General features: G+C 42.3%; 1 protein-coding gene and 1 pseudogene across 2 annotated transcripts in view; one reads left to right on the top strand and one right to left on the bottom strand.

Annotated features, from left to right (window-relative positions):
* The window catches only part of SH3GL3 (SH3 domain containing GRB2 like 3, endophilin A3), a gene marked incomplete at its 5' end in the record, with an annotated part of 145,268 nt that overhangs the window by 119,318 nt on the left and 54 nt on the right, over nucleotides 1–25,896 (bottom strand). The gene's annotated exons all lie outside the window — the stretch shown is intronic.
* Nucleotides 3,858–25,785, top strand: LOC309818509 (actin-related protein 3-like; annotated as a pseudogene). Its single transcript has 2 exons — nucleotides 3,858–4,976; nucleotides 25,227–25,785. The product of its transcript is annotated as an actin-related protein 3-like (transcript).

Raw genomic sequence — 25,896 nt, 5'->3', positions numbered from 1 at the left:
TAAAATGGATGGCTAGTGGGAAGCTGCTGCACAGCAAAGAGAGATCAGCTCGATGCTTTGTGACCACCTCGAGCGGTGGGATAGGGAGAGTGGGAGGGAGGCTCAAGAGGGAGGGGATATGGGGATATATGTACACATATAGCTGATTCACTTTGTTATACAGCAGAAACTAACACAACATTGTAAAGCAATTATACTCCAATAAAGATGATTAAAAAAAAAATAATAAATAAATACATTAGCCCTAGGCAGAGTTATCTCCATTTCACAGGTAAGAAGACTGAGGCATTAAGAAGCATTTCCCCAGGGACTTCCCTGGTGGCACAGTGGTTAAGCATCCACCTGTCAATGCAGGGGACATGGGTTCGAGCCCTGGTCCGGGAAGATCCTGCATGCCACGGAGCAACTAAGCCCGTGTGCCACAACTACTGAGCCTGTGTTCCAGAGCCCACGTGCCACAACTACTGAAGCGTGCACGCCTAGAGCCTGTGCTCCGCAACAAGAGAAGCCACCGCAATGAGAAGCCCGCGCACTGCAACAAAGAGTAGGCCGTGCTCATTGCAACTAGAGAAAGCCCGCACACAGCAACGAAGACCCAATGCAGCCATAAATAAATAAACTTAAAAAAAAGAAAAATATTCAGGTTTTTTTTTTTTTTTTTTTGCAGTACGCGAGCCTCTCACTGCTGTGGCCTCTCCCGTTGCGGAGCACAGGCGCCGGACGCGCAGGCTCAGCGGCCATGGCTCACGGGCCCAGCCACTCCGCGGCATGTGGGATCCTCCCGGACCGGGGCATGAACCCGCGTCCCCTGCATCGGCAGGCAGACTCTCAACCACTGCACCACCAGGGAAGCCCTACTCAGGTTTGTTTTTTAAAAAAAAGAAGCATTTCCCCAGCAAGTGCCAGTGCAGAGAGCCAAGCCGGCTATATTCTCCTTCCTACCTGGGTGGCGCTCCTGGATTCCATCATGCTCTTCATCTTACCTGCGGAGAGACCCAGCTTCCTCCTCTGCAAACCCTGCCTGGTCAATGCTTAGAGGTAACTACGACTGATCGAGATGTCCTACCTGCTCAGAAGAAACCCAGCAGCAGTCCTCCCAAGGCTCTGCCCCTTCCTTAACCTGCAAGTTGTCCCAGGTCCTGTCTTCTCAGAGTGACGTCACCCCATCCCATTAGCTTTCGGCTAAATGGCTTGGCCCTCGCTCTCTGGTCCCATGCAATCTCCCCTGCCTCGTACCCACCTTTTCTCACTGCCCCAAATGCCCTCAAGAGATCTCAATGAACGAATCAACAGCCTTATCAAAGAGAAGACATATTGTGGAGACTACAGGGCTTTTCGTCCTTGGAGAAGTAAATTAAATAAATCCAATAATATTTGGTCCTTAGTCTATGTTGGTCTTCTGATATTACACTCCTTATTTTGATGATAAGCTTCCAAGAATTTTTCAATTATGGCAATTTCAGCCGATTTCCATTCCCAAAGAACCCCCGTCTAAATCTACCAAGAAGAATAGATACACCACATTTCTTTAAAATATGCATGTTTGGCAACTCAAAAGGGTACCATCTGCTTCACATAATTTCTGCATGAAGTTTCTGAAAAGCCTACACAACATATATGATCCACTCCTGCCGCAGTAGGAGCCAAAACATTCCACTGCTATTGTACAAATCGACTCAGGTTAACTGTGGCTGAAATTGGCCACGGACCTTGCAACGATCAACTCCCTTAGAACTCGGCTTACCAATTAAAATATACATATTTAATCAAAGTCATGCTAGAGAGGAAAGATAAACATGAAAATGACATCACCCTCAAGAATCATTTTTGAGCCCTGGGAAAAGCAAGTAGAGAACTGGCAAGAAAAGCAAATTGGGACTCTTTCAAAATGAAGCAAAGGAGAAGGCAAAGTAAAGTCGGAATAATTAAAACAAGAAGGGAATGATGATGGGAGTGGAGGGAACCCAGCGAGGGGAGCAAGCACTGTTTCCCTGGTGAGGAATTACAATGCGGCACATGGCAGAATGCCTAACAACCTGTAAACAGAAAACACTATGTCCCCATCGGAGTAAACACATCAAGGCCATTCCTCGCCAGCACTGTAAACTCTGGATAGAGGAGTTCGTTGGTGTGTGCCAGACGGTGAGGCATGACCAGAAGTGACTTTGGGGTATGCAAGTCTCCTGAATTACAAAGTAAGAATGTATTCCACAGCGAGTCCCTTCCCAGGTCACCAGGATGAATCAGAATTGTTAAGTGATTGGAGATCCTCCAAAAAACACACAACCCAATTGCAGATGCAGACAAAACGTTTTTAGTGTTCTGTCCAGGGCTGCAGAAATGTTGCACACCAGCATACGTAAATTCCCTAGACTTACAGCTCAGAGCAGAGGTTGGCAAATGTGTTCTGTAAAGGACCAGAGAGCAATATTACAGGCTTTGTGCTCTATGTTGTCTCTTGTCATAACTATTCAATTCTGCTTTACGCCATAGACAGCATGCACGAAAATGAGCCTGGGTGCGTGTTCCAATAAAACTTTATTTACGGACACTGAAATTTTAATCATATGTAATTATTAGGTGTCACAAAATAGAATTCTTTTGATTTTTTTCAGCCATTACAAAATGTAAAAATCATTCTTAGCTCACAGGTTGTACAAAAAAAAAAAAGAAAATAGGTAATGGGCTATATTTGACTCACAGGCCAGTTTGCCAACTCCTGATTTAGAGCTTCTATTTAATAGAGGCTAAATAGGTGACATATGGTTCAAATGAATGATAAAGACACCTTGGATTTATTCGAAGATTGAAAATCATGAGGAAGAGACTGGAGGGTAGCACCGGATTTATCTCATGCAATGGTGACAAGTACTGTACTGCATTTGTCTTGGAATCACTCAAGGCCTGTCCTTGAGTCCTTACAAGACCACCTGCCAGCTGTATGACCTTGAGCAAGTTTTACTTAACCTTGCCAAGCCTAATTTCCTCCCTTGTAAAAGGAGAAATAAGACTAGCACCTTCTTTTTTTCCAATAATCATTTTTTTAATTGAGGTATAGTTAATTTACAATGTTGTGTTAGCTTCAGGTGTACAGCAAAGTGATTCAGATGTGTGTGTGTGTGTGTGTGTGTGTGTGTGTATTCTTTTTCAGATTCTTTTCCATTATAGGTTAGTACCTTCTTGGTAGAGGTATCAAGGAGATGAAATGAGATGCTGTCTCTAAAAATACTTTGCACAGTACCCAGCACTTCTACCAAATGCAGCTAATTAGCATTATGATTATGCTCATGGAATGATTAGTTGATTGACTACAAAACATTTTTCCTGGATATGAAGATAACATTTCCTGGATGTGAAGAAGTCCCGACTCCTAATTTATGAAAGTCAAAGCTCAAAACAAAGTAGATGCCAGAGGCAAATATCAAACTAATACAATAAAAGAATATTTTAATTTTGGTGCAACCAACACCCCAATGATTCAGCTATTAGGAGTCTGGAAACCTCCAATTTCTATAAAAGTTGTAAGCTTGAATTCATGAGAAAAGAATGTAAGCATAAACAGTCATTCAGTCACTCAACAAGCACTTCTAAAGACTTCCAGGACAGCCTACCTGCCTGGGTTGTAGAAGTGGTAGCCACTGACCAAGCCTGCCTCTGCTTCTGCTTCCCGTCTCCATCCCTCACCCCATGACAAACAGAGTGGCCAGCTGTGGATGGTCAAATAGCTTCTATCTCCCGCTGCTCAACCCTGGCCCCAGTCAGCACCAAACAGACAATTGCAACAGCAGCAGCAGGTGACAAGGAAGATGGTGGACGGCTGCCGGCCTGTGTGCTGGACTATGGTACAGGGTATTGCTATTAAGGAGTCAGCAAAAAGAAAGGATGAGAAAGCTGAAAGGAGGGTGATGAAAGGTGTTGATGACCTAGACTTCTTCATTGCTGATGAAGCAACAGAAAAACCTTCATATGCAAAAAAGTGGCCAATCCGCCATGGCATTGTTGAAGAATGGGACTTGATGAAAAGGTTTATGGATCAAATGATCTTTAAATATTTAAGAGCAGAACCTGAAGACCATTTTTTTTTGACTGAACCTCCACTGAATACTCCAGAAAACAGGGAATATACTGCTGAAATAATGTTCTAGGCTCGTACATTTCTGCACAGGTCATTCTTGCCTTAGCTGCATCCTGGACCTCAAGACAAGTAGGAAAACAATCTGTTGATAGACAGTGGCAACAGTGTCACCCATGCCGCCCCTGTGGCTGAAGGGTATGTGACTGGCAGCTGTGTTAAGCACATTCCAAACACAGGATGAAAAAGAACATATTTTATTCAGCAACTGCTGAGAGATGGAGAAGTAAGAATCCTTCAGAGCAATCTTTGGAAACTTTAAAGGAAACTTTAAACTTTAAACTATAGTTATGCCTGCCCAGATTTAGTGAAAGAATTTAACCAAGTATGACACAGATGGAGCAAAGTGGATTAAACAGTATACTGGAATCAGTGCTATCTCAAAGAAAGAATTTTCCATTAGTGTTCGTTATTGAGAAATTCTTGGGACCTGAAATTTTTTTCATCTAGAGTTTGCTAATCCAGGTTTTACTCAAACGATCTCAGAAGTTGTAGATAAAGTAATTCACAACTGTCCTACTGATGTCAGACGTCCTCTCTACAAGAATATCGTCCTCTCTGGAGGCTCAACCATGTTCAGGGACATCGGACATCACTTGCAAAGAGATTTGAAAAGAACTGTAGATGCCAGGCTGAAATTAGGTGAGGAACTGAGTGGTAGTAGATTGACACGAAAACCTATCAATGTACAAGTCATTACACCCAAAATGCAGTCACAGGCAATTTGGTTTGGAGGATCCATGCTGGCTTCCACACCTGAATTCTACCATGCATGCCACACCAGAAAGGATTACGAAGAAATTGGGCTCAGCATTTGTCATCACGATTCAGTGTTTGGAATCATGTAAAATTGACTTCATAGTTATTGGGGTTAGGGAGATGAGGAAGAAATCATCTTTCTGATTGCCTTTTTTGCCTGGATGGCTGGTTTTGAGATTTTAAACTTGACTTGAAATAACAGGACCACACTCAATTACACAGGAATATTTTAGTAAGTTTATCAACATGGGGAATGTAAAGGAGAGCCAAAATGATTAAATGTGTTTCTTCAGATTCAGTATTTGAATCGTATGTGTAACAAAAAGAAGCAGGGGTTCGTTCTTTCTGTGCCCTGATAGGTTCTATACTATTGAATGAGCCAAGGTTTGACAGGGTTTATCGGTACACTATAAATGTACCGATAAACATACATGACGCTTGAATTGAACACTTCTAAGCCTAAGATGCAAAGAGCTTGCTTACATTTCATGCTTTTTATCCTTTGAGGGAAAAAGTCACGGGGAAACTAGTATTTGAGGGAAAAAGTGACCACGTAAAGGACAAATTCAAAAAGTAGCCTATGACACATGGCATAGACACACACACTCATGGGATTCCAGTTACTAGGAAGAGCCTCCATGCCCTGTGCCCCCCAGTGTTTTTCTTTGCACGTGCTTTTGGAACGAAGAAGCTATTACCTTAGATTAACTGATACCTGCTAGTGCTTTCTGTTTAACTCTCATTCTGTTTCTTGCGGTAAAAACAGGACTGTTGGACCAGTATTGCAGTTCTATAGGGTCATTTCTTATTAAAAAAATTAATCATTTAATTGGTCATTTTTGAAGCCTAACATCATTCTAATAAAGGCACAAATTTCTTTTGAATACTTGTTTCAAGTTCTTTTTAAGTTAATAAATCTATTTTCTTCAAATCTCTGCAACAGTTCTTGAAAATCCAACAACTGTAGCAAACTGACTTTTTATGTGTTCTAAACAAATAATTGTTAACTTTTAATATGTCAAGTGCTTTCATTTTGATAACTGGATCTCCACTTGATATTTTCATTTGTATAACTCTTTTGCAGTCTGAGAAGTTTTTTTTTAGTTCCAGTCTCTGACATATCATGGAAAGTTAATTTTCATTGCATTTAAAGATATCTGGATCATGAAAAAAAGTGATGAAAATAAATTAAAACTAAATTAGCTTTAAAATTTTTAATAAAAATGTAGACTTCTGTGTGAGAAGCAGCTTGCAATGTCTGGTAGAAGGGCCTAAAAAGTAACCAAAATGATTTCAATACAACAAAGGTGACATTATTGATGTGTGTACACCCAGGGTTCCGGGAGCAGTGATGGCAAGCAATAGCTTTGGAGAAGAAGGAGGAAGAATAAAAGGAAGCTGGGTGAACTAGTTCTCCAGGCTCTGAAGATGGGGAAGAATTTTCCAGGCAGAAGTAACAGAACAGGCAAAGGACAGAATGAGCCCAAAGCTGCTGGAGAACGGAGGTTGAGCGTTGCTAGAAAGAGCTGAAACCATCACACTCCAACTTAAAGAACTGAGAGTCTACCCTACGCCTGTAGGAACTCCATGGCAAGGCCTGGAAGGGGAATGACAAAGTCAAATTTATACTAGTGGCAACCAGGTACGGTGTTCACTTAGGCAAGAGCCATAAGCCCCCGTGGAACAGGGGAATGTGGGGGGGATGGAGAGGAGGGGGTGAATGGGAGAAATATTTAGGAGGCAGAATCTACACAGGACTTACTGACTGCATGTTGAGGCTGGGAGGAATGAAGAAGAGAGGAGAAACTGAAATAAGAAGCCATAAAAAATAGCCAAGAAGCAAGAAATGATGGTAGATTCCAGGAGAGATGGGTGGCACGGTCTGCTGATCTACAATAATTGTCGGGGCAAAATGGATGTCAGTTTCAAAGCCAAGAACAGCCAGGGAACAGGGAGAGAAAAGCAAGCAAGGAAAACACGCCCATCTTACGCACACTGTCACGCATGTGCAGATAAGTGGGAGACAGTGGCCAACAGCCAAAGCAGCAGGCAGCATACACTGCTGTATCAGACATTCACTGGATACGTCCTACATGTTCCTTAGGTAGTTCCTGGACATTTGGTACACACAATAAAATACATATAAACAAACAGATTCAAATGTGATTTAATACTGCATTTTAACCAGCTATCTTTTTAAAGTAATTATGGTGGCAAACAAAAATATTGCATACCTTTTCTCTTTATTCCACAGAGGAATTAATTTATCAGACTCTGCATTAGTTAATTCATTCTTTTTTTTTTTTTTTTTTTAATGATTTCTACCTCCATAGTGCTTAGGAATCATTTGGGTAGTATATATATCTCACTTTAGTTATATTTTTTTGTCCTTATTGAATTTTGTTACAATATTGCTTCTGTTTTATGTTTTGGTTTTTTGGCTGCGAGGCAGGTGGGATCTTAGCTCCTTGACCAGGGATCGAACCCGCATCCCCTGCAATGGAAGGCGAAGTCTTAACCACGGAAGTCCCAGTTAATTCATTCTTGAGCAATCACGTTCATCACACAGGAAGGCACAACAAATGGAGGGGACTTCATAATTGCTGAGGTCAAGCCCTCACTCTAAGATGAGAAAGCTCTGTGACCTTGAGGCCATCCCTTCACGTCTCTGGGCCTCCTCTCATTTGATAACACTTCTGAATGAGACTTCAGGCCAAACACTGGGACACAGGGAGGATTTGGGTCCAGACACTTTTCAAGGGCTGTTCATCTTTTCTCATTTGTTAAAACGGTGAAAATAGCCACTACTTGAGCAAGTGGCTGTGAAGATTACATACATGTAAGTTCCTCCTTACAGTCTGTACAAACTAAAAATGTTCAATAAATGGAAACACCCATGAAGAACCTTTAATATTGGTTTCATTATTGCCGTTTAGAGATGAGGAAACCAACGTCAAGGAGAGTGAAGTTACTCTCCCAGTCACACTTCTTGGCAAACGTGGGAAACGTAGTTTTCGCAAACCCAGATGCTACTCTTCGCAGTACTCCCTGCTACCTCCCCTGACAGTGAGCCCCCGGTCCCCCGATTAGTCACCACAGCCAGCTGGTGAGGCTCGTAGCCCCCCCATTTTGGCACAACCACTGTTCAAATACAGGCCTCCAGTCTCTGCACTTCCCAGTTCCTTCCACCAACAGCCATAGAGGTTCAGTTCCTGCAAGTTCAGCTTCAAGACACAGTGGAATGGAGTTGAATGAAAGGTACATTTAATATACCTGATTTAACAATACCCACGCAGGCAGAAAAGAAAAAAAGACAAGAGAAATTCCTTTATTTTCTCAGTTGCTCCTACACCCGCTTCTACTCCTTCAAAATAAACCTGGGCCTCCATCCACTGTCCCCCAGGAAAGAAATCCACCGCTGAAAATCAGGAAAAATAAAAGTAAGTTATGGGGGCTTCCCTGGTGGCGCGGTGGTTGACAGTCTGCCTGCCGATGCAGAGGACGCGGGTTCGTGCCCCGGTCCGGGAGGATCCCACATGCCGCGGAGCGGCTGGACCCATGAGCCATGGCCTCTGAGCCTGCGCGTCCGGAGCCTGTGCTCTGCAACGGGAGAGGCTGCAACAGTGAGAGGCCCGTGTACCGCAAAAAAAAAAAAAAAAAAAAAAAGTGAGTTATGGGCTTTGAGCTCCCAAGGGTCTAAGTCTTTGCTATTTATGGCCAAATTATGGAATCGTATAGGTCGTTTCGCTCTGAAATTTCTGCATTACGTGCTGACTGTTAACACTACTCCTAGTCCTGGATGTCGTGCCATCCTATTGAGAACTCAACCCTTGAAGAGACATGACCACGAGGTTTAGACAACGATTCAGTCTTTTCTTGGAAAAAGCACTTCATCTAAGACATCAATTTGAATAGCAGGGATCCAGGATAAATAAAATTCAAGGATGTTGTTTAACTTTTGTTAAGCAGATTTTACGAGTTACATAAAATTTATCAAATTCTGTCTTAAGATACATAACTTTTACTTATGAGGTCTGAAGGCTCAATGAGAGCACCAGGGAAGAGCTCCCATCTGCCTTAGACTATTCTAGACACTACCTATTCTTGCATTCTCTTCTCAAAATAGTCCCAAATAGGTCACTATGAGCAAAGGGCTCGCTCCCCCTCATTTCTTGCCCATGTTCCCACAGTCGTGTGAGGCTGCCCACTCACTTCAAAGCCTGCCTTCTACTGCTCTGCCCACTCAGCACTGTTGAATTCGTATCATGACTAGACAGCTCTCTGCCCTCACACCTGATCATTCCACAGTTCCCACATTACGCTGGCCAAGCTCCTTCGAAGAGAGCCTAACACAACAGCACATGGGCGAATGCTCAACTCGGTTCCATCCAATCTGCCTTCCAACAAGGTTTCCAGGAACAGTCCCAGGCGAAAAGCCAAGAGCTGTCTCTACAGAAACCATATTTATCTCCTGAGCCAGTACTGGCAACACCACAGGCGACCAGGAATCATCCTTCTACTATTCAAACCGGAGGAGATGTCAACCTGCCTATGAACTGTTTCAGCAATATGTGCTAGTCTAAGACGTTCAAAAAAACGTCGCCAACCATTTGGCAATGGACCATGGTAATTCATCACATGTGTTTCTTTTGGCCTGCAGAGGTTTTTAAAACTTTAAATTAATTGCCAATATTTCAAAACTAGGAAACTTCATTTAAAACATCTGGATTTTGCACATTCCTCCCCCAACATCAAGAGCATCCAGGCAGACAATACGTTGGAGTTCAACAGAAGCAGCCATCCAGGTTCCAATGCTGACAACTTGCTGAATGTTCATTCAACATCAGCAGATGGTTCCATGCAGTGTTCACAAGGCTTAGGATGCCATAAGGGACAACCAGGACAAGAAACGACCAGACAGTCATACCTGCTAGGAAGGGATTTTATCTGGGTAACTCAAAGGACTTCCGATTCAGGGAAATGGAGTACATATACTTTTCTCTATTCCTCCCACTAACTACCACCAAAATCCTGGGCATTATATATAACACAAACCCAAGAAGGCCCTAACATGTGGAAAGAAGGAGGCACACTGAGTAGGCACCTCAGGGCCCAAGAAATGACACAGTGGTGAGCTTCCTGAGTTTTTTTTTTTCCCTCATACATCCAAGACTTGGAGCTGAGATAGCAGCAACCTGGAAATACCAACAGATGCAGGAAAATAAATAAATAAGTAACCTCAATAAAGGCCTGCTCTCTCCAGCCAAAGGATCATGCAAGGAGCAGTCTAGCAAGACAGAAGTGTTTAGATCATACCTGCTCTACTCCAGCTCTACTCCAAACGCCCCAGAAAGAGCTGTGACCCCTACCCTCATCCACACTAGCAAAGGATGAGTGGAATGGGGGAACTTGCACCTCTGCCAAGTTGTAATGAGGTGACCCCCACCCCCGCAATCTCTCTTCCCCTGGATGGTGCCAGAGAAAGTCAAGTAGGAAGCCAGTACTTTCATCCCCACCAGGTAGCAACAAGCTCCACCCTGCACACACCTCCAATGTCAGCGGACAACATGTGGGGGAGCCTGGACCTCCACTCCCACAAGTAAGACACCCTCTCACCCTCCTTCCTGGGCTGTATCAGAGGAGGCCTCGTGGAGAATCAGGACTTCTACCACCACCCTATGGTAATGAGGCCACCCCCGCCCATGGTGTGAGTTGAGGCCACATGGGCAACAGCTACAAGGCATTTCTACCTATCCCAGCCAGAGAGGTATCAGCGCAAGCCTACTGAGGTGTCAGAACTCCCGCTCCCACACAGCAATAAGGAGGCACAAACCCTGAATGTCAACAGTCTAAGTGAGAAACTTGGACATTTACCCCCACTGGGAAGTAACAAGGCAATGCCACCACCTTTCCTTGCCGAGGCAGTGGGAAAGAAAGCCAGTAAAAACAGACAATTTAAATAAGATCCAGAGTCTCATAAAATAATACCTAAAATGCCAGAGTTTCAATTTAAAAAATCCTACCGTCATGAGAGTATGGCCAAGATGGCGGAGTAGAAAGACACTGAGCTCACCTCCTCCCACGGACACACCAAAATTACAACTATTTACAGAGCAACTATGGATGAGAATGACCTGAAGACTATCAAAAAAGGTTTTCCACAACTAAAGATATAAAGAAGGAGCCACAGTGAGACAGGTAGGAGGGGCAGAGACATGGTACAGTCAAGACTCACACCCCCAGCTAGGCAACCCACAAACAGGAGGATAATTATAACTGCAAAGATTTTACCCTAGGGGTGAGGGGTCTGAGCCTCACATTGGGTTCCCCAGCCTGGGGGTCCTGCACTGGGAATACAAGCCCCAGAACAACTGGTTTGCATACAGAAGAGCCAGAGGGCTACAGAAAACAGACTCCACTCTTAAATGGCTCATGCAAAATTTCACATGTCCTGAGACGCAATGCAGAGGTAATAATTTGAAAGGAGCCTGGGTCAGACCCACTTTCTGCCCTTGGAGAGCCTCCCAGAGAAGCAGGAGGCAACTAGGATTCCCTTTGGGGGCACAGATGCTGGCAAGCACCAGGTTGGAGCCCTCCTTCTAGCCTATTAGCACTGGGGCTTACCCACCCACCAGCCAGCTGGTACCAGCCCCGGGACCCCCAGGACCCTCAGCCAGCCATGCCAGGACCTGGCCCCACCTACCAGCAGGCCAGCAGCATCCACACGAGGCAGGGCCTGGAAGCCAACCAGCCCAGGGGACAGTCCCACCTACAAGTGTACCCACAGTAGTCAGCCCTGTCTCAACAGAAGGGCCCACGCAGTCCACACAGAAGGCACTGCTAGAGCATATAGCTTTGGTGGCCAGAAGGGAGTGTGCTGCTGAGCCCCATAGGACATCTCCCACATAAGGCCATTTCTCTGGATCAGGAAAAATAACCAGCCTACCTAATACGTAGAAATAAAAATAGTCAGGCAAAATGAGGTGACAGAGGAATATGTTCCAAATGAAGAAACAAGATAAAACCCCAGAAGAAGAACGAAGTGAAGTGGAGATAAGCAATCTACCCGATAAAGAGTTCAAGGTAATTATCATAAAGATGCCCAGTGAACTTGGGAGGAGAATGGATGAGCACAGTGAGAAGTTTAACAAAGAGCTGGAAAATATAGAGAAGAACCAAAGCTGAAGAATACAACAACTGAAATAAAAAATATACTAGAAATAATCAACAGGTGAAATGATACAAAGGAGCGGATCACCAAACTGGCAGACAGAATAGTGGAAATCACCCAAGCTGAAAAGAAAAAAAAAATTTTGTTTTAATGAGGATAGTTTAAGAGACCTCTGAGACAATATCAAGCATACTAACATTCACATTATAAGGGTCTCAAAAGGAGAAGAGAGAGAGAAAGGAACAGACAACTTATTTGAAGAGATAATAGCTGAAAAACATCCCTAACCTGGGAAAGGAAACAGACATCCAGGTCCATGAATCACAAAGAGTCCCAAACAAGATGAACCCAAAGAGATCCACAGCAAGACACATTATAATTAAAATGGAAAAAGTTAAAGACAGAGAGAATCTTAAAAGCAGCAAGGAAAAGCAACAAGTTACATAAAAGGGAACTCACATAACACTTGTCAGCTACCTTGCAGCAGAAACTCTGCAAGCCAGAAGGGAGTGGCATAATATATTTAAAGTGATGAAAGGAAAAAACCTAAAACCAAGAATACTCTACCAGGCAAGGCTATCACTCAGATTTGAAGGAGATACAGAGAGTTTTACAGACAAGTAAAAGATAAAAGAGTTCAGCATCACTAAACTGGCTTTACAAGAAATGTTAAAGGGACTTCTCTAAGCAGAAAAGACCACAACTAGAAATATGAAAATTATGAAAGGAAATATGTCAATGGTAAAGGCAAATATACAATAAAGGTAGTAGATCAGCCGCTTTGTAGGAAGGTTAAAAGACAAAAGTAGTAAAATCATCTATATCCACAATAAGTAGGTAAAAGATGAACAAAAAGATGTAAATGTGAAGTCATTAAATGTGGGGCGAGGGGGAGTAAAAATGCAGGGTTGTTAGAATGCATTCAAACTTAAGAGATCACCAACTTAAAATAATCATGTATATACATATATATATGTGTTGTTATATAGAAACCTTGGGGTAACCACAAACCAAAAATCTGTAATAAAAACACAAAAAAGAGAAAGGAATCCAGACATAATAATAGAACAGTTATCAAATCATAAGGGAAAAAAGCAAACGAAGAAGAAAGGGACACAAAAGAACTACAAAAAAAAAACAGAAAACAATTAACAAAATGGCAGTAAGTACATACCTAATCAATAATTTCTTTAAATGTAAATGGACTAAATGCTCCAATCAAAAGATGTAGAGTGGCTGAATGGATATAAAAATATAACCCATATATATATTGCCTACAGGAGACTCACTTCAGATCTAGAGACACACACAGCCTGAAAGTGAAGTGATGGAAAAAGTTACTCCATGCAAATGGAAATAAAAAAGAAAGCTGGGGAAGAAATACTTGGACGAAAATAGACTTTAAAACAAAGACTGTAACACAAGATAAAGAAGGACATTACAGAATGATAAAGGGATCAATTCAACAAGAAGATATAACACTTGTGTGTGTGTGTGTGTGTGTGTGTGTGTATCCCCAACATAGAAGCAACTAAATACATAAAGCAAATATTAACAAACAAAAAGGGAGAAATTGATAGTAACACAATAATAGTAGGGGACTTTAACAACCCACTTACATCAATGGACAGATCATCCAGACAGAAAATCAATAGCAGCAAGAGTAGCACCACTAAACTCAATCCCTGGGAACTAACTCAACATCTCAATATCAAGCTGAGCTTTGAACTGTAGCTGTCAGCATATGTAGTTTACCTCAATTTAGTTTATGCATCTCTTAGCAAGATGTGTGCTAAGGTAATTGCATCTCTACTTTACTCCATTTCGGCTTATGAAAGGTTTCATAGGAACATTCTACTTTGGATAGTGGGAGAAACCTGTACACTCAAAAATGTTATACATAGAATTCTAAAAAAATTCAAGTAACACACAAGAAGGCAAGGAAAAAAAGACAAGAAACAGAAAACAAACAAACAAAAAAAAGGTAGCCTTTAGCCCTAACATATAATTACATTAAATGTAAATGGTCTAAAAACACCAATTAAAAGACATATTGGTGCAGTGAATTACCATGACCCAACTATATGCTGTCCACAAGAAACTCACTTCAAGTAAAGCAATATATGCAGGTTAAAAGTAAAAGAATGAAAAAATACATATGCAAACATTAACCAAAAGAAAGCAGGATTAGCTATATTAATATCAGATAAAGTAGACTTCAGGGCACATAAAATTAGCAGAGACAGAGAGGGACATTAAATAATGATAATGAATTTAAAAGGGTAAATCTACCAAGTAGACATAGAAACCCTAAATGTGTATTTACCAAACACTTGAACTGCAAATTATGCAATGGTAAAACTGACAGCAATGAAAGAAAATATAGACAATAGATATAATTATAGATAATTATATGTGGAGACTTCTCTCAACAATTAAAAGAACTAGACAGAAAACCAGTAAGTATATTGAATTCAACAACACTATTGACCAATAGGATTTAATCAATATTTACAGAATATTCCACCCAACAACAGCATATACACACTATTTTCATGTGCCTTCAGAACATATAACAAAATAGACCACATTTTGAGCCATAAAATAAACCTCACAAAATTTTTAAAAGTCAGAATCATATAGAATGTATTCTCTAATGACATTGGGATCAACCTAGAAATCAAAAACAGGGTTAAACAGGAGAAATTACAAACACCATAAACAATCGTGGATCAAAGAAAAGTCTCAAGGGAAGTCAAAATGTACACTGAATGAATGAAAATTAAAATACAACATATCAAAATTAGTGAAATACAACTAAAACAGTGTTGAGAGGAAAATATATAGCCTTCACTGCATACGTTAGAAAAGAGAAAAGGTTTCCAATCGTCTGCTTCCCTCAAGAACCTATAAAGAGAACAAAATAAACCCAAGCAAGTAAAAGGAAGGAAATAATAAAATAAGAGCAGAAATCAGTGAAATTGAAAATGGCAAAACACTGGGGAAAATGAAATAATGACCTGGTTCTTTGAAAAGATCAATATAACTGACAAACCTCTAGCACGACTGACAAAGATAAAGGGAGAAGGCATGAAATTACGCATATCAAAAGTCAAAGAGACCCTGTACACATGTAATAAGGGAACTGATGATAATGATGAATAGGGGAATACTATGAATAACTCTCCACACATAAGTCTGATATGTGTGGAGAGTTATCCTAAATGAAATGGACCAATCCTTAAAAAACACAAACTAACAAAACTCCCAAATGAGAAATCTCCAAGCCCAGATGTTTTCACTGGAAAATTCTACTAAATGTCTAAAAAAGAATTAACATCAATTTTACATAATCTCTTCCAGAAAACAGAAGAGTAAGCACTTCCCAATTCATTTTATTAAAGTAGTATTACCTGATACTAAAACTAGACAAACACAGTACGAAAAATAAAGACCAATATCCCAAAAATATAGAAACAAAAATCCATGGCAAAACATTAGCAAATAGAATTAATTCATCAATATATAAGAAGAAATATACACCATGATCAAGTGGGTTTTATTCTAAGGACACCCAACTAGTTCAATTTTCAAAAATCAATTAATGTAATCCACCATATTAACAGGCTAAAGAAGAAAAAAACCACATAATCATATAAACTGATGTAGAAAAAGCCTTTGACAAAATTCAACACCTATTCATGATTTAAAAAACACTCAGAAATAATAGAATTAGAGAACTTCCTCAACGTGTTAAAAAGCATCCACGAAAGATTCATAGCTAACATTACTCTTAATAGTGAAAGACTGAAAGCCTTTCCGTAAGGGTGGGGAACAAGGCAAGGATTCCACTGTCAACGCTCATTCAAAATAATGCCGGAAGTTCCAGCCAGTGAAATAGGCCAAAAAAAAAGTAAATAAACGGCATATAAAATGTAAAGAAGGAACTAAAACTGTCCCTATTTATAGGTGACATGATTGTTCACAAAAAAATTTCCAAGGAATATACCAAAAAACACAAAACAAACAACCCCCTCACAAAAAAAATCCCTCCCAGAACTAATAAATGAATTCAGCAAGTTCACAAGTGTAAATTTAATGAAGCATGTATAGAACTTCTACGCTAAAGATTCAACATAGGAGTCATGTCAATGCTCTCTAAACTGATACACAGTTTTAGTGCAATTCCTATAAAAATTCCAGAAATATTTTTTGTAGATATAGGTACGATTATTCTAAAATATATATGAAAGACAGAGGAGCTACAATAGCTAAAACAATTTTGAGAAAGAAGAATAATGTGGAAAGAATCAGTCTGATTTCAAGACATCATGTAGTGACAGTCAAGACTGGGTGCTATTGGCCAAGGGATAGATCAGTGGAATAGGACAGAGAAAGCATGAATAGATCCACACAAGTATGCCCAACTGATTTTGTCAAAGGTTCAAAAGCAATTCAATGGAGGAGGGATAACCTTTTCAACAAATGGTGCTGGGGTAAAAAAACACTCATAAACCAAAAAAAAAAATGACCTTCAACCTAAGTCATACCCTATAAAAAATTAACTCAAAATGGACAACAGGCTTAAATGTAAAACACAAAACCGTAGAACTTTTAGAAAAAAACATAGGAGAAAATCTTCAAGATCTTGGACTAGGCAGAGTTCTTAGATACCATAAACATGATCAATAAAAGGAGAAATTCTCAAACTGCATTTCATCAAAATTTTAAAGTTTTGCTCTGTGAAAGAAGATGAAAAGACAATCTACAGACTGGGAGAAAATATTTGCAAACCATACATCCAACAAAGGAGGACACCCTAGGACATTATAGAGAATTCTCAGAAGTCAACAGTTAAAAAAAAATTCCAATTTAAAAATGGGCTAAAGATGTGAACAGACATTTCACCTAAGAGGAGATACAGAAAGCAAATAAGTACATGAAGAGTTGTTCAACCATTAGCAATTAGTGAAATGCACAGTAAAACACAATGACGTAACTCCATACATCTAATAGAATGGCTAGAAGAAAAAATAGTGACAATAAATCCTAGAGAGGATGTGGGAAAGTTGGAACCCTCATACATTACTGGTAGGAACATAAAATGATAGTCACTCTAGAAAAGAGGGAAAGTTTCCTAAAATACTAAACGTGTAACTACCACGTGATCTAACAACTGCACTCCTAAGCATTCAACCCAGAGACATGCAAAGTTATGTTCACATAAAAACCTGTACATAAATATTTATAGCAGCTTTATTCCTAAGAGCCAAACTGGAAACAATCCCGATGTCCTTCAACAGGTAAATGGTTAAACAAACCGATATCTGTAATAAAAAGGAGAAAACTATTGGACTTCTCTGGTAGCACAGTGGTTAAGAATCCACCTGCCAATGCAGGGGTCACAGGTTCGAGCCCTGGTCTGGGAAGATCCCACAAGCCGTGAAGCAACTAAGCCCGTGTGCCACAACTACTGAGCCTGAGCTCTAGAGCCCGGGAGCCACAACTACTGAGCCCACACGCCACAACTACTGAAGCCCTCGTGCCTAGAGCCCATGCTCCGCAACAAGAGAAGCCACCACAATGAGAAGCCTGTGCACCGCAACAAAGAGTAGCTCCCACTCACCGCAACTAGAGAAAGCCCACGTGCAGCAATGATGACCCAACGCAGCCAAAAATTTAAAATAATAAATAAATAAATAAATTTATTTTTTTTAAAAAGGAGCAAACTGGTGATACATACAACAACCTGGATGAACTTCTACAGTATTACGCTGAGATAAAAAATCCAAGCCAAAAGGTTACAGACTATATGGTTCCATTTATGTAACACTTACGAAATGACAAAATTATAGAAAGGAGAACAAATTAGTGGTTGTCAGGCATTACAGAGCAGGTGGGGGCAGAAGAGGAGTGGGCAAGGCCTTAAAAGGGCAACATTCATGATCCTTACGGTGATGAATCTGTTCTGTATTGAGCTCAGCAAGGTCACAGGTGTAAATTTAACAAAGCATGTACAGGACATGTATGCTAAAAACTACAAAATCCTGATGAAATAAATCAAAGAGCAAAATACATAGAGAGATATACCATATCCATGTATTAGATAATGTAAATGTAAATATCCTGGTTGTGATAATGTACTATAGTTTTGCAAGATGGAAAAATCTGGGCAAAGGGCATAAGGTATCTGCATTCTTTCTCACAATTGCATGTGAATCTGCAACTATCTCAAAATAAAAAAGTTTAATTTAAAAATACATGGGATTATAAAGGAAACCGATTGTACTGAACTCAGTCATCAAAATACCAAAATATTTATCATACAGTTTTTTAAAAGTTAAGCAGTGTGATAGAGAGGGCATATGCCTATTTGAATTGGGTGGTCAGGGAAGACTTCTGGGGCAAAGTGGTAATCTGTGCTATGATCTAAATGACAATAAGGAAACACTTTGCAAAGATCTAGAGGAAAGGCATGCAAGGCGGAGGAAACAGCTCTGGCAAAGGCCCAACGAAAAGAAGACCTTAGCACATCAAAGGAACAAAGAGAGGCCAGCGTGGCTGAACAGCAGCAGGAGAGGGAAGGGAGAGGCCAAGTTATGTGAGGCTTCACAGGCCAGAGGAGGAAGTTGGGCTTTCATTCTAAAAGCAACTGGAAGCCACTGAAGCACTGACGACTTGTAAGCAGTCTAAATTACATTAACAGAATGACAGAGTCTGAGATACATTTTTAGAAGAGCATTCAGGTCACTGTGGGTAAATGGATTGTACCTGGTAGGAAGAAAGGTCTGGAAATTGGTGAGGAGGCTCCAGCAACCATGCGAGCAAGAGGTGATAGAACAAGGATGGTAGTAGCAGAGCCAGAAAGAGGTAAAGTGAATGAGGGATACATTTTTAAAGTAGAACCAAGCGGAAGTACTTTCTGATGAATTAGAGATAAGAGAAAGAAAAAAATCAAAGAGGAATCTTGGTTTTGTCTTATTTTACTCGAGCAGTTGAACAACTGACTGAAATAGAAACCACCAGCAGGAAAACAGGTTGGGGTGATGAAAAGTAAAGAGTTCAGGTTTGGACATCTTAAATTTGACAACCTTTTAAATATCCAAGAGGTGAGGTGATGTAGGCAGTTAGACTTATGAGTTTGTTATGGGTCTGTGTTCAGGAGGAGTGTCTGGGCTAGCAATATAATTTAGAGAGCAATGAACATATAGATCATGTATAATTCCATGAGGCTGGACAAAACACCTTGGCAGAGTGCAAGGCTAAGAAAAAGGGGAATTACTCCAAGCCAGAGCCCTGGGGCACTCTAGGACTTAAGTTTTCAAGGGGACAAGAAGGAGCCATTAAAGGAGATCTGAGGCAACAGGCACTAAAGCCAGAGGAAAACCACACAAGTGTAGAAGGAGCTGTAAGCAGAGAATGGTCCGCTGGGTCAAAGGCTGCTGATAATCAGACGGGGAAGTGGCCATCCAATTTGGCAACTTGGAGGTAGGCCAATCACCACCTAGGTAAGGTGGTCTCAGACAGATGGAGAGGAAAGTCAACTGGAATGGGTTGAGAAGAGAATGGGAGATGAGAAAGTAGAAACGGGGCATCAAAAAACTTTCTCAGTACATTTTGCTGGGAAGGGGAGAGAAGAAATAGGATGGAGGTGAAGCGGGATCTCGGACCAAGGAAGGATTTTTTTCCTTTCTTTTTTATCAGATAGGCGATACTGTTTTATCAGATAGGCGATAGTTAGGGGAACCACTGACTGAAACCGCCCACCCTGGCCAGGCCCAATAGTAACCACTTGCATGAGTTATCTTACAACAGGAGGTCCTGGTAAGGAACATGGAACTAACAAGCCACCACCAACTGGAAGAATTCAGGAAAGGTCAAAAGGAGAGAGGAGACACCAGTCCATATGTCCTTCCAACCTCCCAGAAACCCCCTCACTGGAATCTATCTTGGCTGAGCGATGCGCTCACCACCAGGAAGGACCCTGAGTCAGAATGATTGGCCAGAGACAACCCGGAAACTAACCCCATCCAATAAAACCCGAGATAGCAAGCCACGTGGCAGAGCAGTCCTCCAGGTTCTCTTACCCTCTGCTCTCCACCCAGGCGCCCCTTCCCAATAAAGTCTCCAGCTTTGTCAGCATGTGTGTCTCCTCCAACTATTCATTTCTGAGGGTTAGAAAAGAGCCCACTCTCGGGCCGTGGAAGGGGCCGCCCTTCCTGCAACAGTACTAGAGAGCATTCCATATGCCGATGGAAATGATCCAGGAAAGAAGAAAATATAGTGCAGAAGAGAGATGCAACAGGAGCAAAATCCCTGAGAAAATGAGAGGAGACAGGGTCCAAAGCAGAGTGCAGAGACCAGCCAGGTGTACCCTGTCCTTGTTACACTGGGAGAAACAGAGGAGCACCCACGCATTAGCTGACAGGTCCCTCCAGACTTCTGAACTGTGGCCCATAAGGAAGAAAGAACACAGACGTGGATGAGGAGATATGACTCAGATATCAGGTTCATGAGTAGGGAGTACCCAAGTCATCCAGCCTGAAATAGCAGCAGCTTCTACCACTGACAGGATGATTCGATCAGGCAAAGCACTTGGTGACATCAGTGTTTGAGAATGATTTAGCCAATGCCGGTGGGAAAGACACCATCATCCAATGAATTACAAAGTCAGAAGGAACAACACTGGGCTCAGGAAAGTCACTGCTGCTGGTGCTGCGGTAAAAACATGGGATGACCCTGGGAATTGCAAGGCAAGAGCTCATCCGGAAGGCATCTCACAGAAGAACTCCAAGAATTAGAATTGCAACAATGCCTTCTCAGTCATCCCCAGCGCTTCCTCCAGCCCCTTCCCCCCAACTCAACACTTTCCCAGGTTTCTAGTGAAAAAGAAAATCTAGCTATCCACATTTGGCTGATGTATACTCTCCAGAATAAATTCACTTATTATTTAGCCAAATAAAATCGTGTATCAGTTCTGTTTATCAGCAGTTTTATTTTCTGGGTAAAGCATGCCAATGATAGCGTCCCCCAAATACACATGATACACCCCCACACACACTTAACGCTGGGAAATATAACTTCTAGTCAGTTTGTTAGGCAAGTTGTAAAATGAATCTGAAAAGAATAGTACATACACACACAAAAAAAATCCCTGCTTTTAAATGCATTTTTAATCAAATTCCAAGTGATAGCCTCAATTACAGTTACTTTAGAGAAAAGGCATCAGTGGTAAGAAATGCTTGGATTATACTGTGTTCTTCAGATATTAAAAAAATTAAAACTAATTTAGTTTGAGCATCTACTCTAGCACCCTGAGTTAAAAATATACGGATAACACATAGATTTATGGATTAATTTATCAAGCAGTCTATGTGGAAAGGAGCAAGCAGGTTTTAGCTTAATACATTTTCTGATGCATCTAAGTAAAAAAAATTAATCACTATGGATTTTGCAAAGTGCATTTTTCTTTATCTCTAAGGAGAAAGTGAAACAAGAGACATTCACTGCCTCCCTAGAGATTCTCATAATTTGCAAAGAATATCCTTCTCTGAAGTGTTTACCCCTAAAGGGTCAGCCTGTGCATTTAGTCATTACAGGGAGAATGTTTTGGCCCCTTATGACCACTCATCATTTTTCTGATTAATGCATCAAACAAGAAGGGGGGGAAGGTTACAAAAAAACTTTGTTAGGGGCTCCCCATTCCCTACTGTGTTCCTGGGTCACATGAAAGGGCACTGCTACATAAGGGCAAAAAGAAGTAAATTTAACATGAAGCCCACAAGTGTCATCACCATCTTGTGTCATCGCCAGCTGGTTAGTTAGGGGAGAGAAGAATAAGAGGAAAGAATAAAACTAAGCTTTCATGGGATGGGGAATAAGGCTCCTAGAAGTCCATAAAGGGAATAAATCTGGCTATTAGCATGGCATCCAGGTCAGCGCAAGCACAGATGTGGCCTAAGCATCCTACACCAACAATAAATGCTGTCAAGAAAATTATGATGAAATAAACATAATTAATACAAATCAATGAGTGGTGACATATCATTATTGTAAGTTATATTTTTATTGGTCAGGCACAATGCTTAACAAGAAACCACAATGCCATCTCTAAGCTATTTGTATTTATCTCTAATAACTCAAGCTGCATCCCTACCAGTAGAAAAGTAAACCACTCGATTAAGAACCCTTTTCAGGGACTTGCCTGGTGGCATAGTGGTTAAGAATCCACCTGCCAATGCAGGGGACACGGGTTAGAGCCCTGGTCCGGGAAGATCCCACATGCCGCGGAGCACTGAAGCCCGTGCACCACAACTACTGAGCCTGCACTCTAGAGCCCATGCGCCACAACTACTGAGCTCGTGTGCCACAACTACTGAAGCTCGAGCACCTACAGCCCATGCTCCACAAGAAGAGAAGCCACCGCAATGAGAAGCCCACATACTGCAATGAAGAGTAGCCCCCGCTTGCTGCTAGAGAAAGCCCATGTGCAGCAACTAAGACCCAATGCAGCCAAAAATAAATAAATAAATAAAATTTTATTTAAAAAAAAATACACCATTTAAAAACAAAGAAACCTTTTCAAGAGAAGAAAGGTATTTAATTACGATCTTGGGACACCTGGGTTATAATCCCAAATGCTGAAGGAAAGGATTAATTAAATCTCGTTATTCACTCAACTTGTACTCTTCTCATTTTACTTGATTTCCTCCTCTTTCCTGTTAGTCTCCACATGTTGCCAAAATGATGCAGAATCCCTGGGGTTTACAATTCTTCGTTCTCTGTAAAGTAAGGGGATTTTTTTTTTTTTCCTGCAGAGATAGGTAAGGTATCAAGAAAGAAGGACAGGTAACCAGGAAGTTATAAGCTATTTTACCTTGCCTATCATTGAGAAAAATCATCTCAATTTGTCATGGTACTGGTACGCTTATTTGTAAAAGGTCCACTTTATAATCTTTGTCTTTCTCTGAAATACTTTAAGTGAATTACTTAACAATTTCAGAACTGGGATATATTATATAGATACATATATAGATAGATATGTACTTTTTTGTGTGTGTGTGTGTGTGGTACGTGGGCCTCTCACTGTTGTGGCCTCTCCCGTTGCGGAGCACAAGCTCCGGACACGCAGGCTCAGCGGCCATGGCTCACGGGCCCAGTCGCTCTGCGGCATGTGGGATCTTCCCGGACCGGGGCACGAACCCGTGTCCCCTGCATCGGCAGGCGGACTCTCAACCACTGCGCCACCAGGGAAGCCCGATATGTATTTTCTTGAGATATAATTTATACCATACAAGTCACAACTGAAAGTATACAATTCAATGGTTTTTAGTATATTCACAAAGTTGTGCAATCATCACCACAATCAATTTTAGAACAGAGACATGGCTTCTAAATCCTCTAATTCATTATACAGAGAGAAAACTAACAACCAGATGGGTTAAGTCACGTTCCCCAGGTCACAGAGCTAGTCAGTGGCAGAGTCAGTCCTGGATCCCTGGGAAGTATTAAGCCATTGACATCATCCAGACTCCCTTTCCCCTGCCTAGGAAAGTTCTTCATGAATTAAAAACTGCTGTGAAAGTGTTGTCTGAGAAGAACATCTGGCATTTTTTTTATTGTGCTCCCTCTTATTATATTAAGCCTGGTCTAATTTCTCCACCAAATCTGTCATATTGCAAGATTTCTGAGAAAGACCCCCAGAACAGATAAAAATGTATCTATTGGGCACTTTGACCACAAAATGAAGCCCAGAGAAAATCTGTGATGTCTTTCTTTTCAGATAAAGTCACAAAGGATTTCAGTTCACACACAAAAAAGGCTAAATTAGACCCTCTGCTCATTTCTTTTTTAATGGGCTGATTATGGGTAGTTAAACTAAATGACCTCATCACTAGCACATTATTTCACCAATGCCAATAACTTCCTGGGATTTCAACCATTCACTCTGGTTAGTGGTCAGAAACCAATTTCAATCATCCAAGAGCTGTGTCTTGCTCATCTCTGAGATTTGCTCCCATGAAGTCCATATCCAATAAAAGAATATTTTTCAAAAGAGGTTAGTTCCTTGCCAGTGCTAGGTAAGCCAGCAAGTACGCTGACACTGCCCTGACCACAGCTGCACTCGCCTCCAGGCTGCCCACCCCTCAGTACTGAGCTCACAGCAGCACTTGCTGACTGTTCCCACCTTTAAATGCACCCACCTCTCTAGGTTTCCATGACACTCCTCTCTCCTGGGTTGTACTAGTTCTCTCTCTCCTTCCTGTGCTCCTCCACCCCAAAAGTTTCACTTATTTAATAAATATTTATTGAGTGGTTACTGTTTATCAAGTCCTGGCCTAAACATTGCCCCAAATGTTGGTGCTCCCTTCAGTCTATGTGCAGCTCACTGTGCATTTTCTCACTTTTATTTGCACTTACATTTTTAAATCTCCATTTAGGCTGGAAATCCCCCCAAACTCTGTAGTTCCAGTCTTGGCCTCACCCACTGGCTCCCAGGCCAATGACATCTGAATGTCTCACAAACCTCTCAAAGTGCTCAAACCCCACAGTGAATCCACCATCGCCCTGGTCACCTAATTGGCCCCTCATCCAGGACTCCTTATCACCCCAATAGTACTGTCCACCCCAATAGCAGTGTCCACCCAGTGCCCCCAGCTGGAAACTGAGCACCACCCAGTTTCTTCATGGAAGGGATGCAAGTGAGGGAACAGCACTGAGACCGACAGAAGAGAATCCTCCAATTCCAGCTGCATTTCAGGGACCAATTTGTGGAAGAAGCAGGATGAGACCTCATCTGAAATGTGAATTCTGAATGAAATCTGTAGAAGAGATCCAGCAGTGCAGGTGTGGGATAGATTTTACAATGTCAGCTCTGCCATAGCTAGAAGAAACTGAAATCTTAGAATACAAATTTGCTTGTCAACAGACACACACACACACACACACACACACACACCAACTCCATGCCGCCCTCCTGTTTCCTCCGCTTAGAACTCCTATCCTTTCCACCCACACCCCCTACCACAATTCCTTCGCATACTTAATTCACAAATGACGCGACTCGTCCTCCGGGAAGCTCTCCCTGATGCCCCTACTGTATTATCTGGCATCCCCTGTGCGTGGAGGTGTGTCTAACACTATTTGTTTACGTGTCTGTCTCAGTGTCTCCCCACCAGACTGCCGGCTCTTTGCGAGCAGGAGCCTGGCGCCCAACCCCGGGCCGACATCAGGAAGACGGTGGGGAGAGGAAGGACTGCTGTGTAGCGTCCCAGCCCGGGAGCCGGACGCAGTCGGGCGGGGTCCATTTCGAGGCGCGCGCTGGGAGCGCTGCGGGACGCGCTGCGGGGCCCAGCCGAGCGCCAAGTACACAGCATCCCGGGATCCGCCGACGCCCGCGCGGCCGCCCCCAAGCGGCAGGACGTGCCCCGGGGGCTCCCAGCCAAACGGGAGGGAGGCCCGGCCGGCACCGCACTCTCTGTGGTCCACCTCCCGGCGCGGGTTCAGTAGAGGCACCAAGCGGAGCCTCCAGGCCTCGGGACGCCCACTCTCTCTCCAGTGCCCGAGACCCCGCGGCCCGCCACCTCTGTGCTCTCCTCCGCAGAACCTCTCAGAATTACAGTGGCTCGGGGTGGAGCTGGGGGCCGGGGGCTGGGAAGGAGGAGGCGCCAAGGAGCGGAGGAGACAGCAGGCGGCCCCTCACTCCACCTCCGCGCCCGCCTAGGCGGGAAAAAATGGAGCCCTAAGAGAGGCCCCTAAGGGCGCCAGAGCCCCAAAGGCCCCGGAGCCTCGAAGGGCCCGCAGCTCCCTAGTCCCCCTCCCTCTCGCCTCTGTG

The sequence above is a fragment of the Grampus griseus genome (assembly GCF_964374135.1).
Source record: "Grampus griseus genome assembly, chromosome: 2".
NCBI classification, from domain to species: Eukaryota; Metazoa; Chordata; class Mammalia; order Artiodactyla; family Delphinidae; genus Grampus; species Grampus griseus.
The sequence above is the reverse complement of the archived record's forward strand: the minus strand, read 5'-3'. Positions and strand labels throughout refer to the sequence as shown.